At 47.5% G+C, this 15,245-nt stretch overlaps 8 non-coding genes and 1 pseudogene across 8 annotated transcripts; all 9 read right to left on the reverse strand.

Annotated features, from left to right (window-relative positions):
* Positions 1-673: 673 nt before the first annotated feature.
* On the reverse strand, positions 674-864 carry LOC142284112 (U2 spliceosomal RNA). The gene has a single exon (XR_012745654.1). It is a non-coding gene; the product is annotated as a U2 spliceosomal RNA (small nuclear RNA).
* Positions 865-2,251: 1,387 nt separating this feature from the next.
* On the reverse strand, positions 2,252-2,444 carry LOC142284048 (U2 spliceosomal RNA). Its single transcript, XR_012745613.1, has one exon. It is a non-coding gene; the product is annotated as a U2 spliceosomal RNA (small nuclear RNA).
* A 701-nt stretch (positions 2,445-3,145) lies between these two features.
* Positions 3,146-3,288, reverse strand: LOC142284073 (U2 spliceosomal RNA; annotated as a pseudogene).
* Positions 3,289-4,675: 1,387 nt separating this feature from the next.
* On the reverse strand, positions 4,676-4,866 carry LOC142284113 (U2 spliceosomal RNA). The gene has a single exon (XR_012745655.1). It is a non-coding gene; the product is annotated as a U2 spliceosomal RNA (small nuclear RNA).
* A 1,387-nt stretch (positions 4,867-6,253) lies between these two features.
* On the reverse strand, positions 6,254-6,449 carry LOC142284065 (U2 spliceosomal RNA). The gene has a single exon (XR_012745629.1). It is a non-coding gene; the product is annotated as a U2 spliceosomal RNA (small nuclear RNA).
* Positions 6,450-9,453: 3,004 nt separating this feature from the next.
* Positions 9,454-9,644, reverse strand: LOC142284114 (U2 spliceosomal RNA). The gene has a single exon (XR_012745656.1). It is a non-coding gene; the product is annotated as a U2 spliceosomal RNA (small nuclear RNA).
* Positions 9,645-11,031: 1,387 nt separating this feature from the next.
* Positions 11,032-11,222, reverse strand: LOC142284115 (U2 spliceosomal RNA). Its single transcript, XR_012745657.1, has one exon. It is a non-coding gene; the product is annotated as a U2 spliceosomal RNA (small nuclear RNA).
* Positions 11,223-12,609: 1,387 nt separating this feature from the next.
* Positions 12,610-12,800, reverse strand: LOC142284116 (U2 spliceosomal RNA). Its single transcript, XR_012745658.1, has one exon. It is a non-coding gene; the product is annotated as a U2 spliceosomal RNA (small nuclear RNA).
* Positions 12,801-14,187: 1,387 nt separating this feature from the next.
* LOC142284118 (U2 spliceosomal RNA) lies at positions 14,188-14,378 on the reverse strand. Its single transcript, XR_012745660.1, has one exon. It is a non-coding gene; the product is annotated as a U2 spliceosomal RNA (small nuclear RNA).
* Between the last annotated feature and the right edge of the window lie 867 nt (positions 14,379-15,245).

Consider the following 15,245-nt stretch of genomic DNA (forward strand, 5'->3'; position numbering starts at 1 on the left):
TAGCCGTTTAAGTGTACTTATTGAAAGTAGTAATTCTTTCATAGGCCGCCCTTTCTTAGTATTTGACGTTCCTTATATTGCGGTATGAGGCTTCGCAGTAGGTTGCAAACATTCATCACCCATGACTGTCCCCAATTGAGCTCAGAAGCTCAATGTCTATCATGACCTCTCTTTTAGAATGTCCAAGAGCAAGCAAACTATTCCTCCAGGAGAGGGCGCCAACAGACTACTAAAGAGATCATCATTACTCAAAGAAAACCCCAAAAACCAATGCATGATAGGAATAAACAGGTAACTTTCTTTGGAGTGGAAGCGGAGAGATCGCACCAGATGCCAATTCTAGATGTTATCACACCTGTGGTCACTGCAGCAGCAGGTGAATCCACTTTGTCCAAAAGGGATCTATTCCATTCAATTGCAAATGATCTAGATAAGACAGAGAACTGCAGCACGGGGACATAGCCGAGTTGGTCAGGTTGAGTGGTGATGAGTTTGCTATTTGGATGAATAAAGAAAGTCAAAAGTGTGAAAGATAAAAAACAAAAGGAGGAAGTGTGAAAAGTGAATGGGCCAAATTGAGGTGCATATGAAGACGTATGCTTTCTTCCAATTCATTAAATCGGGCTAATATGAATCAGGTGAATTGAGTTCTGCTTTTGGAAACTGGGTTAAGAAGGGGTGCACCGTTCCTGGAGGTACTGCAATACCAGGTCAATGCGTGGAGTGGACAGAGCAAGCTCTTTTTCCATCTCCCTGTTCTAAAAATCCATTTAATATATGGTCCCCAGATAGGGGACGTATCAGATATTAAACTGATAAGAACAGATACTACACTTGATCTTAGCCAAAAGGCCGAGAAGCGATAACCAGAATTGGTTTGGGCCTCGAGTGGCACCCTGGCCTATGCCGGACACATCTTAGGGAGAGAGAGCGAGAGGGAGACAAACCCACGCCTACACAAGACATTTTGTCACCCAAGCCAACCCTTGAAAAGGCTGCTTTGCAGAGCCAAAACAAGAAGAATGGTGCGTTTTGCAGCCGCCGCCCACTGCAATGAATCTGAATAACTCCTCCTTTAGGGCGCAAGCAACTCCCCTCCCCCTTGCAGTCTTTCCAATTCACGATACAAAAAGACGGACAGGACAGGTTGCCTGACTTTCCGTCACTGCCACCCTTTGCCATCCTTACCCGTAGAAAGCCCTTTCATCATCCCCAAACCCTAATCTTTTCCCTTTCCTTCCCAGCCCCCAAACCCTGCCCTCTGTACCTTTCTCACCACCCGCTTCCCTTCTCCTGTCATCCCCCTACCACCCGGGAAAAAAAGAGATTGCCCCCTCCTTCCACTAGCCCACCCTCCCACCCAAAGAACAACTTCTTCTGCGCAGCTTGTTTTCTAGGCAGCAGCGCTATTGTGATGTCATCGGGGGGCATTGTGACAAGCCGCCAGTGTTCCGTCTCTTCATGTTGTGCACAGTTCAAACGGAAAATACATCAACAGGCAGACTACAGAAAAGCTTACTATCAAAGGTTAGAGGGGGGCTTTCTCAGAGGGCTTTTTACAGTTTTTCTATTCCCAATTAGCCGTTTAAGTGTACTTATTGAAAGTAGTAATTCTTTCATAGGCCGCCCTTTCTTAGTATTTGACGTTCCTTATATTGCGGTATGAGGCTTCGCAGTAGGTTGCAAACATTCATCACCCATGACTGTCCCCAATTGAGCTCAGAAGCTCAATGTCTATCATGACCTCTCTTTTAGAATGTCCAAGAGCAAGCAAACTATTCCTCCAGGAGAGGGCGCCAACAGACTACTAAAGAGATCATCATTACTCAAAGAAAACCCCAAAAACCAATGCATGATAGGAATAAACAGGTAACTTTCTTTGGAGTGGAAGCGGAGAGATCGCACCAGATGCCAATTCTAGATGTTATCACACCTGTGGTCACTGCAGCAGCAGGTGAATCCACTTTGTCCAAAAGGGATCTATTCCATTCAATTGCAAATGATCTAGATAAGACAGAGAACTGCAGCACGGGGACATAGCCGAGTTGGTCAGGTTGAGTGGTGATGAGTTTGCTATTTGGATGAATAAAGAAAGTCAAAAGTGTGAAAGATAAAAAACAAAAGGAGGAAGTGTGAAAAGTGAATGGGCCAAATTGAGGTGCATATGAAGACGTATGCTTTCTTCCAATTCATTAAATCGGGCTAATATGAATCAGGTGAATTGAGTTCTGCTTTTGGAAACTGGGTTAAGAAGGGGTGCACCGTTCCTGGAGGTACTGCAATACCAGGTCAATGCGTGGAGTGGACAGAGCAAGCTCTTTTTCCATCTCCCTGTTCTAAAAATCCATTTAATATATGGTCCCCAGATAGGGGACGTATCAGATATTAAACTGATAAGAACAGATTTTTGATTTAATGAAGCTTTCCAAAGCACCGCAAAAAATGCATGACCGAAGTCACACCAAAAACAGTGCAAAGGCTAGGATTCGTGTGGACCCCTCCGTGAGGAGAGGGTCCCCAAAAATCAACCCCGTCCCTCCGAGCCAGAAGGCCACAGCAAGGGTCAGGGATCTTCGGTGCTCCCCCAAGCCGAAGCCTGGTTGAGCCTTGTCGTTGCTCCCAGCGTCCACCCAGGCATCTTACCCAAGTGGAGTAGAGAGCTACTAGTTGTTGGTTTCGCAGCCGAAACTGCCCGGACCGTCAACCGGTGTTGGTTTCTCAGCCCAAGGCTAACCGGACCTCCAACCGGGTGTTGGTTTCTCAGCCGAAGCTGACCCGGACCTCCAACCGGGTGTTGGTTTCTCAGCCGAAGCTGACCCGGACCTCCAACCGGGTGTTGGTTTCTCAGCCGAAGCTGACCCGGACCTCCAACCGGGTGTTGGTTTCTCAGCCCAAAGCTGAACGGACCTCCGACCATGATTATAAAAATTTCCCTTCCTAGCCAGAAGGCCGGGATAGAGCAATATGCTCAGAAAGTATGAAAGGGCAAGGTACGGTGTGCTACAGAGCCCAAGGCTTGCCGGGGTCCAAAGCCAGCAAGCTCAGACTCACTCCAGGGTCGTCAATCCTGGGGCACATTGCACCATAGCCCCCACACTTACTCAGTCTAATAGCCTCGATCCTGGTAGGGCCATGGTTTCCTCTAGATGGATATACTATCCTCCCAAAGTACTAACAAGCGCAACCTTCCAGTGTGCATTGCATCATTGTACTAAGGTGGCCGGAGCCTTAAACCACCTTTTCGAACAGATACTACACTTGATCTTAGCCAAAAGGCCGAGAAGCGATAACCAGAATTGGTTTGGGCCTCGAGTGGCACCCTGGCCTATGCCGGACACATCTTAGGGAGAGAGAGCGAGAGGGAGACAAACCCACGCCTACACAAGACATTTTGTCACCCAAGCCAACCCTTGAAAAGGCTGCTTTGCAGAGCCAAAACAAGAAGAATGGTGCGTTTTGCAGCCGCCGCCCACTGCAATGAATCTGAATAACTCCTCCTTTAGGGCGCAAGCAACTCCCCTCCCCCTTGCAGTCTTTCCAATTCACGATACAAAAAGACGGACAGGACAGGTTGCCTGACTTTCCGTCACTGCCACCCTTTGCCATCCTTACCCGTAGAAAGCCCTTTCATCATCCCCAAACCCTAATCTTTTCCCTTTCCTTCCCAGCCCCCAAACCCTGCCCTCTGTACCTTTCTCACCACCCGCTTCCCTTCTCCTGTCATCCCCCTACCACCCGGGAAAAAAAGAGATTGCCCCCTCCTTCCACTAGCCCACCCTCCCACCCAAAGAACAACTTCTTCTGCGCAGCTTGTTTTCTAGGCAGCAGCGCTATTGTGATGTCATCGGGGGGCATTGTGACAAGCCGCCAGTGTTCCGTCTCTTCATGTTGTGCACAGTTCAAACGGAAAATACATCAACAGGCAGACTACAGAAAAGCTTACTATCAAAGGTTAGAGGGGGGCTTTCTCAGAGGGCTTTTTACAGTTTTTCTATTCCCAATTAGCCGTTTAAGTGTACTTATTGAAAGTAGTAATTCTTTCATAGGCCGCCCTTTCTTAGTATTTGACGTTCCTTATATTGCGGTATGAGGCTTCGCAGTAGGTTGCAAACATTCATCACCCATGACTGTCCCCAATTGAGCTCAGAAGCTCAATGTCTATCATGACCTCTCTTTTAGAATGTCCAAGAGCAAGCAAACTATTCCTCCAGGAGAGGGCGCCAACAGACTACTAAAGAGATCATCATTACTCAAAGAAAACCCCAAAAACCAATGCATGATAGGAATAAACAGGTAACTTTCTTTGGAGTGGAAGCGGAGAGATCGCACCAGATGCCAATTCTAGATGTTATCACACCTGTGGTCACTGCAGCAGCAGGTGAATCCACTTTGTCCAAAAGGGATCTATTCCATTCAATTGCAAATGATCTAGATAAGACAGAGAACTGCAGCACGGGGACATAGCCGAGTTGGTCAGGTTGAGTGGTGATGAGTTTGCTATTTGGATGAATAAAGAAAGTCAAAAGTGTGAAAGATAAAAAACAAAAGGAGGAAGTGTGAAAAGTGAATGGGCCAAATTGAGGTGCATATGAAGACGTATGCTTTCTTCCAATTCATTAAATCGGGCTAATATGAATCAGGTGAATTGAGTTCTGCTTTTGGAAACTGGGTTAAGAAGGGGTGCACCGTTCCTGGAGGTACTGCAATACCAGGTCAATGCGTGGAGTGGACAGAGCAAGCTCTTTTTCCATCTCCCTGTTCTAAAAATCCATTTAATATATGGTCCCCAGATAGGGGACGTATCAGATATTAAACTGATAAGAACAGATACTACACTTGATCTTAGCCAAAAGGCCGAGAAGCGATAACCAGAATTGGTTTGGGCCTCGAGTGGCACCCTGGCCTATGCCGGACACATCTTAGGGAGAGAGAGCGAGAGGGAGACAAACCCACGCCTACACAAGACATTTTGTCACCCAAGCCAACCCTTGAAAAGGCTGCTTTGCAGAGCCAAAACAAGAAGAATGGTGCGTTTTGCAGCCGCCGCCCACTGCAATGAATCTGAATAACTCCTCCTTTAGGGCGCAAGCAACTCCCCTCCCCCTTGCAGTCTTTCCAATTCACGATACAAAAAGACGGACAGGACAGGTTGCCTGACTTTCCGTCACTGCCACCCTTTGCCATCCTTACCCGTAGAAAGCCCTTTCATCATCCCCAAACCCTAATCTTTTCCCTTTCCTTCCCAGCCCCCAAACCCTGCCCTCTGTACCTTTCTCACCACCCGCTTCCCTTCTCCTGTCATCCCCCTACCACCCGGGAAAAAAAGAGATTGCCCCCTCCTTCCACTAGCCCACCCTCCCACCCAAAGAACAACTTCTTCTGCGCAGCTTGTTTTCTAGGCAGCAGCGCTATTGTGATGTCATCGGGGGGCATTGTGACAAGCCGCCAGTGTTCCGTCTCTTCATGTTGTGCACAGTTCAAACGGAAAATACATCAACAGGCAGACTACAGAAAAGCTTACTATCAAAGGTTAGAGGGGGGCTTTCTCAGAGGGCTTTTTACAGTTTTTCTATTCCCAATTAGCCGTTTAAGTATACTTATTGAAAGTAGTAATTCTTTCATAGGCCGCCCTTTCTTAGTATTTGACGTTCCTTATATTGCGGTATGAGGCTTCGCAGTAGGTTGCAAACATTCATCACCCATGACTGTCCCCAATTGAGCTCAGAAGCTCAATGTCTATCATGACCTCTCTTTTAGAATGTCCAAGAGCAAGCAAACTATTCCTCCAGGAGAGGGCGCCAACAGACTACTAAAGAGATCATCATTACTCAAAGAAAACCCCAAAAACCAATGCATGATAGGAATAAACAGGTAACTTTCTTTGGAGTGGAAGCGGAGAGATCGCACCAGATGCCAATTCTAGATGTTATCACACCTGTGGTCACTGCAGCAGCAGGTGAATCCACTTTGTCCAAAAGGGATCTATTCCATTCAATTGCAAATGATCTAGATAAGACAGAGAACTGCAGCACGGGGACATAGCCGAGTTGGTCAGGTTGAGTGGTGATGAGTTTGCTATTTGGATGAATAAAGAAAGTCAAAAGTGTGAAAGATAAAAAACAAAAGGAGGAAGTGTGAAAAGTGAATGGGCCAAATTGAGGTGCATATGAAGACGTATGCTTTCTTCCAATTCATTAAATCGGGCTAATATGAATCAGGTGAATTGAGTTCTGCTTTTGGAAACTGGGTTAAGAAGGGGTGCACCGTTCCTGGAGGTACTGCAATACCAGGTCAATGCGTGGAGTGGACAGAGCAAGCTCTTTTTCCATCTCCCTGTTCTAAAAATCCATTTAATATATGGTCCCCAGATAGGGGACGTATCAGATATTAAACTGATAAGAACAGATTTTGATTTAATGAAGCTTTCCAAAGCACCGCAAAAAATGCATGACCGAAGTCACACCAAAAACAGTGCAAAGGCTAGGATTCGTGTGGACCCCTCCGTGAGGAGAGGGTCCCCAAAAATCAACCCCGTCCCTCCGAGCCAGAAGGCCACAGCAAGGGTCAGGGATCTTCGGTGCTCCCCCAAGCCGAAGCCTGGTTGAGCCTTGTCGTTGCTCCCAGCGTCCACCCAGGCATCTTACCCAAGTGGAGTAGAGAGCTACTAGTTGTTGGTTTCGCAGCCGAAACTGCCCGGACCGTCAACCGGTGTTGGTTTCTCAGCCCAAGGCTAACCGGACCTCCAACCGGGTGTTGGTTTCTCAGCCGAAGCTGACCCGGACCTCCAACCGGGTGTTGGTTTCTCAGCCGAAGCTGACCCAGACCTCCAACCGGGTGTTGGTTTCTCAGCCGAAGCTGACCCGGACCTCCAACCGGGTGTTGGTTTCTCAGCCCAAAGCTGAACGGACCTCCGACCATGATTATAAAAATTTCCCTTCCTAGCCAGAAGGCCGGGATAGAGCAATATGCTCAGAAAGTATGAAAGGGCAAGGTACGGTGTGCTACAGAGCCCAAGGCTCGCCGGGGTCCCAAGCCAGCAAGCTCAGACTCACTCCAGGGTCGTCAGTCCTGGGGCACATTGCACCATAGCCCCCACACTTACTCAGTCTAATAGCCTCGATCCTGGTAGGGCCATGTTTTCCTCTAGATGAATATACTATACATCAAGAGTACTAGCAAGCGCAACCTTTCAGTGTGCATTGCATCTGCCGAGCCTCACAGATTTTTTTGATTTAATGAAGCTTTCCAAAGCACCACAAAAAATGCATGACCGAAGTCACACCAAAAACAGTGCAAAGGCTAGGATTCGTGTGGACCCCACCGTGAGGAGAGGGTCCCCAAAAATCAACCCCGTCCCTCCGAGCCAGAAGGCCACAGCAAGGGTCAGGGATCTTCGGTGCTCCCCCAAGCCGAAGCCTGGTTGAGCCTTGTCGTTGCTCCCAGCGTCCACCCAGGCATCTTACCCAAGTGGAGTAGAGAGCTACTAGTTGTTGGTTTCGCAGCCGAAACTGCCCGGACCGTCAACCGGTGTTGGTTTCTCAGCCCAAGGCTAACCGGACCTCCAACCGGGTGTTGGTTTCTCAGCCGAAGCTGACCCAGACCTCCAACCGGGTGTTGGTTTCTCAGCCGAAGCTGACCCAGACCTCCAACCGGGTGTTAGTTTCTCAGCCCAAAGCTGACCAGACCTCCGACCGGGATTATAAAAATTTCCCTTCCTAGCCAGAAGGCCGGGATAGGGTAATATGCTCAAAAAGTATGAAAAGGCAAGGTACGGTGTGCTACAGAGCCCAAGGCTTGCCGGGGTCCCAAGCCAGCAAGCTCAGACTCACTCCAGGGTCGTCAGTCCTGGGGCACGTTGTACCATAGCCCCCCACCCTTACTCAGTCTAATAGCCTCGATCCTGGTAGGGCCATGTTTTCCTCTAGATGAATATACTATCCACCCAGAGTACTAGCAAGCGCAACCTTCCAGTGTGCATTGTATCATTGTACTAAGGTGGCCTGGAGCTTAAACCACCTCTTCGAACAACACTACACTTGATCTTAGCCAAAAGGCCGAGAAGCGATAACCAGAATTGGTTTGGGCCTCGAGTGGCACCCTGGCCTATGCCGGACACATCTTAGGGAGAGAGAGCGAGAGGGAGACAAACCCACGCCTACACAAGACATTTTGTCACCCAAGCCAACCCTTGAAAAGGCTGCTTTGCAGAGCCAAAACAAGAAGAATGGTGCGTTTTGCAGCCGCCGCCCACTGCAATGAATCTGAATAACTCCTCCTTTAGGGCGCAAGCAACTCCCCTCCCCCTTGCAGTCTTTCCAATTCACGATACAAAAAGACGGACAGGACAGGTTGCCTGACTTTCCGTCACTGCCACCCTTTGCCATCCTTACCCGTAGAAAGCCCTTTCATCATCCCCAAACCCTAATCTTTTCCCTTTCCTTCCCAGCCCCCAAACCCTGCCCTCTGTACCTTTCTCACCACCCGCTTCCCTTCTCCTGTCATCCCCCTACCACCCGGGAAAAAAAGAGATTGCCCCCTCCTTCCACTAGCCCACCCTCCCACCCAAAGAACAACTTCTTCTGCGCAGCTTGTTTTCTAGGCAGCAGCGCTATTGTGATGTCATCGGGGGGCATTGTGACAAGCCGCCAGTGTTCCGTCTCTTCATGTTGTGCACAGTTCAAACGGAAAATACATCAACAGGCAGACTACAGAAAAGCTTACTATCAAAGGTTAGAGGGGGGCTTTCTCAGAGGGCTTTTTACAGTTTTTCTATTCCCAATTAGCCGTTTAAGTGTACTTATTGAAAGTAGTAATTCTTTCATAGGCCGCCCTTTCTTAGTATTTGACGTTCCTTATATTGCGGTATGAGGCTTCGCAGTAGGTTGCAAACATTCATCACCCATGACTGTCCCCAATTGAGCTCAGAAGCTCAATGTCTATCATGACCTCTCTTTTAGAATGTCCAAGAGCAAGCAAACTATTCCTCCAGGAGAGGGCGCCAACAGACTACTAAAGAGATCATCATTACTCAAAGAAAACCCCAAAAACCAATGCATGATAGGAATAAACAGGTAACTTTCTTTGGAGTGGAAGCGGAGAGATCGCACCAGATGCCAATTCTAGATGTTATCACACCTGTGGTCACTGCAGCAGCAGGTGAATCCACTTTGTCCAAAAGGGATCTATTCCATTCAATTGCAAATGATCTAGATAAGACAGAGAACTGCAGCACGGGGACATAGCCGAGTTGGTCAGGTTGAGTGGTGATGAGTTTGCTATTTGGATGAATAAAGAAAGTCAAAAGTGTGAAAGATAAAAAACAAAAGGAGGAAGTGTGAAAAGTGAATGGGCCAAATTGAGGTGCATATGAAGACGTATGCTTTCTTCCAATTCATTAAATCGGGCTAATATGAATCAGGTGAATTGAGTTCTGCTTTTGGAAACTGGGTTAAGAAGGGGTGCACCGTTCCTGGAGGTACTGCAATACCAGGTCAATGCGTGGAGTGGACAGAGCAAGCTCTTTTTCCATCTCCCTGTTCTAAAAATCCATTTAATATATGGTCCCCAGATAGGGGACGTATCAGATATTAAACTGATAAGAACAGATACTACACTTGATCTTAGCCAAAAGGCCGAGAAGCGATAACCAGAATTGGTTTGGGCCTCGAGTGGCACCCTGGCCTATGCCGGACACATCTTAGGGAGAGAGAGCGAGAGGGAGACAAACCCACGCCTACACAAGACATTTTGTCACCCAAGCCAACCCTTGAAAAGGCTGCTTTGCAGAGCCAAAACAAGAAGAATGGTGCGTTTTGCAGCCGCCGCCCACTGCAATGAATCTGAATAACTCCTCCTTTAGGGCGCAAGCAACTCCCCTCCCCCTTGCAGTCTTTCCAATTCACGATACAAAAAGACGGACAGGACAGGTTGCCTGACTTTCCGTCACTGCCACCCTTTGCCATCCTTACCCGTAGAAAGCCCTTTCATCATCCCCAAACCCTAATCTTTTCCCTTTCCTTCCCAGCCCCCAAACCCTGCCCTCTGTACCTTTCTCACCACCCGCTTCCCTTCTCCTGTCATCCCCCTACCACCCGGGAAAAAAAGAGATTGCCCCCTCCTTCCACTAGCCCACCCTCCCACCCAAAGAACAACTTCTTCTGCGCAGCTTGTTTTCTAGGCAGCAGCGCTATTGTGATGTCATCGGGGGGCATTGTGACAAGCCGCCAGTGTTCCGTCTCTTCATGTTGTGCACAGTTCAAACGGAAAATACATCAACAGGCAGACTACAGAAAAGCTTACTATCAAAGGTTAGAGGGGGGCTTTCTCAGAGGGCTTTTTACAGTTTTTCTATTCCCAATTAGCCGTTTAAGTGTACTTATTGAAAGTAGTAATTCTTTCATAGGCCGCCCTTTCTTAGTATTTGACGTTCCTTATATTGCGGTATGAGGCTTCGCAGTAGGTTGCAAACATTCATCACCCATGACTGTCCCCAATTGAGCTCAGAAGCTCAATGTCTATCATGACCTCTCTTTTAGAATGTCCAAGAGCAAGCAAACTATTCCTCCAGGAGAGGGCGCCAACAGACTACTAAAGAGATCATCATTACTCAAAGAAAACCCCAAAAACCAATGCATGATAGGAATAAACAGGTAACTTTCTTTGGAGTGGAAGCGGAGAGATCGCACCAGATGCCAATTCTAGATGTTATCACACCTGTGGTCACTGCAGCAGCAGGTGAATCCACTTTGTCCAAAAGGGATCTATTCCATTCAATTGCAAATGATCTAGATAAGACAGAGAACTGCAGCACGGGGACATAGCCGAGTTGGTCAGGTTGAGTGGTGATGAGTTTGCTATTTGGATGAATAAAGAAAGTCAAAAGTGTGAAAGATAAAAAACAAAAGGAGGAAGTGTGAAAAGTGAATGGGCCAAATTGAGGTGCATATGAAGACGTATGCTTTCTTCCAATTCATTAAATCGGGCTAATATGAATCAGGTGAATTGAGTTCTGCTTTTGGAAACTGGGTTAAGAAGGGGTGCACCGTTCCTGGAGGTACTGCAATACCAGGTCAATGCGTGGAGTGGACAGAGCAAGCTCTTTTTCCATCTCCCTGTTCTAAAAATCCATTTAATATATGGTCCCCAGATAGGGGACGTATCAGATATTAAACTGATAAGAACAGATACTACACTTGATCTTAGCCAAAAGGCCGAGAAGCGATAACCAGAATTGGTTTGGGCCTCGAGTGGCACCCTGGCCTATGCCGGACACATCTTAGGGAGAGAGAGCGAGAGGGAGACAAACCCACGCCTACACAAGACATTTTGTCACCCAAGCCAACCCTTGAAAAGGCTGCTTTGCAGAGCCAAAACAAGAAGAATGGTGCGTTTTGCAGCCGCCGCCCACTGCAATGAATCTGAATAACTCCTCCTTTAGGGCGCAAGCAACTCCCCTCCCCCTTGCAGTCTTTCCAATTCACGATACAAAAAGACGGACAGGACAGGTTGCCTGACTTTCCGTCACTGCCACCCTTTGCCATCCTTACCCGTAGAAAGCCCTTTCATCATCCCCAAACCCTAATCTTTTCCCTTTCCTTCCCAGCCCCCAAACCCTGCCCTCTGTACCTTTCTCACCACCCGCTTCCCTTCTCCTGTCATCCCCCTACCACCCGGGAAAAAAAGAGATTGCCCCCTCCTTCCACTAGCCCACCCTCCCACCCAAAGAACAACTTCTTCTGCGCAGCTTGTTTTCTAGGCAGCAGCGCTATTGTGATGTCATCGGGGGGCATTGTGACAAGCCGCCAGTGTTCCGTCTCTTCATGTTGTGCACAGTTCAAACGGAAAATACATCAACAGGCAGACTACAGAAAAGCTTACTATCAAAGGTTAGAGGGGGGCTTTCTCAGAGGGCTTTTTACAGTTTTTCTATTCCCAATTAGCCGTTTAAGTGTACTTATTGAAAGTAGTAATTCTTTCATAGGCCGCCCTTTCTTAGTATTTGACGTTCCTTATATTGCGGTATGAGGCTTCGCAGTAGGTTGCAAACATTCATCACCCATGACTGTCCCCAATTGAGCTCAGAAGCTCAATGTCTATCATGACCTCTCTTTTAGAATGTCCAAGAGCAAGCAAACTATTCCTCCAGGAGAGGGCGCCAACAGACTACTAAAGAGATCATCATTACTCAAAGAAAACCCCAAAAACCAATGCATGATAGGAATAAACAGGTAACTTTCTTTGGAGTGGAAGCGGAGAGATCGCACCAGATGCCAATTCTAGATGTTATCACACCTGTGGTCACTGCAGCAGCAGGTGAATCCACTTTGTCCAAAAGGGATCTATTCCATTCAATTGCAAATGATCTAGATAAGACAGAGAACTGCAGCACGGGGACATAGCCGAGTTGGTCAGGTTGAGTGGTGATGAGTTTGCTATTTGGATGAATAAAGAAAGTCAAAAGTGTGAAAGATAAAAAACAAAAGGAGGAAGTGTGAAAAGTGAATGGGCCAAATTGAGGTGCATATGAAGACGTATGCTTTCTTCCAATTCATTAAATCGGGCTAATATGAATCAGGTGAATTGAGTTCTGCTTTTGGAAACTGGGTTAAGAAGGGGTGCACCGTTCCTGGAGGTACTGCAATACCAGGTCAATGCGTGGAGTGGACAGAGCAAGCTCTTTTTCCATCTCCCTGTTCTAAAAATCCATTTAATATATGGTCCCCAGATAGGGGACGTATCAGATATTAAACTGATAAGAACAGATACTACACTTGATCTTAGCCAAAAGGCCGAGAAGCGATAACCAGAATTGGTTTGGGCCTCGAGTGGCACCCTGGCCTATGCCGGACACATCTTAGGGAGAGAGAGCGAGAGGGAGACAAACCCACGCCTACACAAGACATTTTGTCACCCAAGCCAACCCTTGAAAAGGCTGCTTTGCAGAGCCAAAACAAGAAGAATGGTGCGTTTTGCAGCCGCCGCCCACTGCAATGAATCTGAATAACTCCTCCTTTAGGGCGCAAGCAACTCCCCTCCCCCTTGCAGTCTTTCCAATTCACGATACAAAAAGACGGACAGGACAGGTTGCCTGACTTTCCGTCACTGCCACCCTTTGCCATCCTTACCCGTAGAAAGCCCTTTCATCATCCCCAAACCCTAATCTTTTCCCTTTCCTTCCCAGCCCCCAAACCCTGCCCTCTGTACCTTTCTCACCACCCGCTTCCCTTCTCCTGTCATCCCCCTACCACCCGGGAAAAAAAGAGATTGCCCCCTCCTTCCACTAGCCCACCCTCCCACCCAAAGAACAACTTCTTCTGCGCAGCTTGTTTTCTAGGCAGCAGCGCTATTGTGATGTCATCGGGGGGCATTGTGACAAGCCGCCAGTGTTCCGTCTCTTCATGTTGTGCACAGTTCAAACGGAAAATACATCAACAGGCAGACTACAGAAAAGCTTACTATCAAAGGTTAGAGGGGGGCTTTCTCAGAGGGCTTTTTACAGTTTTTCTATTCCCAATTAGCCGTTTAAGTGTACTTATTGAAAGTAGTAATTCTTTCATAGGCCGCCCTTTCTTAGTATTTGACGTTCCTTATATTGCGGTATGAGGCTTCGCAGTAGGTTGCAAACATTCATCACCCATGACTGTCCCCAATTGAGCTCAGAAGCTCAATGTCTATCATGACCTCTCTTTTAGAATGTCCAAGAGCAAGCAAACTATTCCTCCAGGAGAGGGCGCCAACAGACTACTAAAGAGATCATCATTACTCAAAGAAAACCCCAAAAACCAATGCATGATAGGAATAAACAGGTAACTTTCTTTGGAGTGGAAGCGGAGAGATCGCACCAGATGCCAATTCTAGATGTTATCACACCTGTGGTCACTGCAGCAGCAGGTGAATCCACTTTGTCCAAAAGGGATCTATTCCATTCAATTGCAAATGATCTAGATAAGACAGAGAACTGCAGCACGGGGACATAGCCGAGTTGGTCAGGTTGAGTGGTGATGAGTTTGCTATTTGGATGAATAAAGAAAGTCAAAAGTGTGAAAGATAAAAAACAAAAGGAGGAAGTGTGAAAAGTGAATGGGCCAAATTGAGGTGCATATGAAGACGTATGCTTTCTTCCAATTCATTAAATCGGGCTAATATGAATCAGGTGAATTGAGTTCTGCTTTTGGAAACTGGGTTAAGAAGGGGTGCACCGTTCCTGGAGGTACTGCAATACCAGGTCAATGCGTGGAGTGGACAGAGCAAGCTCTTTTTCCATCTCCCTGTTCTAAAAATCCATTTAATATATGGTCCCCAGATAGGGGACGTATCAGATATTAAACTGATAAGAACAGATACTACACTTGATCTTAGCCAAAAGGCCGAGAAGCGATAACCAGAATTGGTTTGGGCCTCGAGTGGCACCCTGGCCTATGCCGGACACATCTTAGGGAGAGAGAGCGAGAGGGAGACAAACCCACGCCTACACAAGACATTTTGTCACCCAAGCCAACCCTTGAAAAGGCTGCTTTGCAGAGCCAAAACAAGAAGAATGGTGCGTTTTGCAGCCGCCGCCCACTGCAATGAATCTGAATAACTCCTCCTTTAGGGCGCAAGCAACTCCCCTCCCCCTTGCAGTCTTTCCAATTCACGATACAAAAAGACGGACAGGACAGGTTGCCTGACTTTCCGTCACTGCCACCCTTTGCCATCCTTACCCGTAGAAAGCCCTTTCATCATCCCCAAACCCTAATCTTTTCCCTTTCCTTCCCAGCCCCCAAACCCTGCCCTCTGTACCTTTCTCACCACCCGCTTCCCTTCTCCTGTCATCCCCCTACCACCCGGGAAAAAAAGAGATTGCCCCCTCCTTCCACTAGCCCACCCTCCCACCCAAAGAACAACTTCTTCTGCGCAGCTTGTTTTCTAGGCAGCAGCGCTATTGTGATGTCATCGGGGGGCATTGTGACAAGCCGCCAGTGTTCCGTCTCTTCATGTTGTGCACAGTTCAAACGGAAAATACATCAACAGGCAGACTACAGAAAAGCTTACTATCAAAGGTTAGAGGGGGGCTTTCTCAGAGGGCTTTTTACAGTTTTTCTATTCCCAATTAGCCGTTTAAGTGTACTTATTGAAAGTAGTAATTCTTTCATAGGCCGCCCTTTCTTAGTATTTGACGTTCCTTATATTGCGGTATGAGGCTTCGCAGTAGGTTGCAAACATTCATCACCCATGACTGTCCCCAATTGAGCTCAGAAGCTCAA

This window comes from Anomaloglossus baeobatrachus, unplaced genomic scaffold (genome assembly GCF_048569485.1).
Source record: "Anomaloglossus baeobatrachus isolate aAnoBae1 unplaced genomic scaffold, aAnoBae1.hap1 Scaffold_562, whole genome shotgun sequence".
NCBI classification, from domain to species: domain Eukaryota; kingdom Metazoa; phylum Chordata; class Amphibia; order Anura; family Aromobatidae; genus Anomaloglossus; species Anomaloglossus baeobatrachus.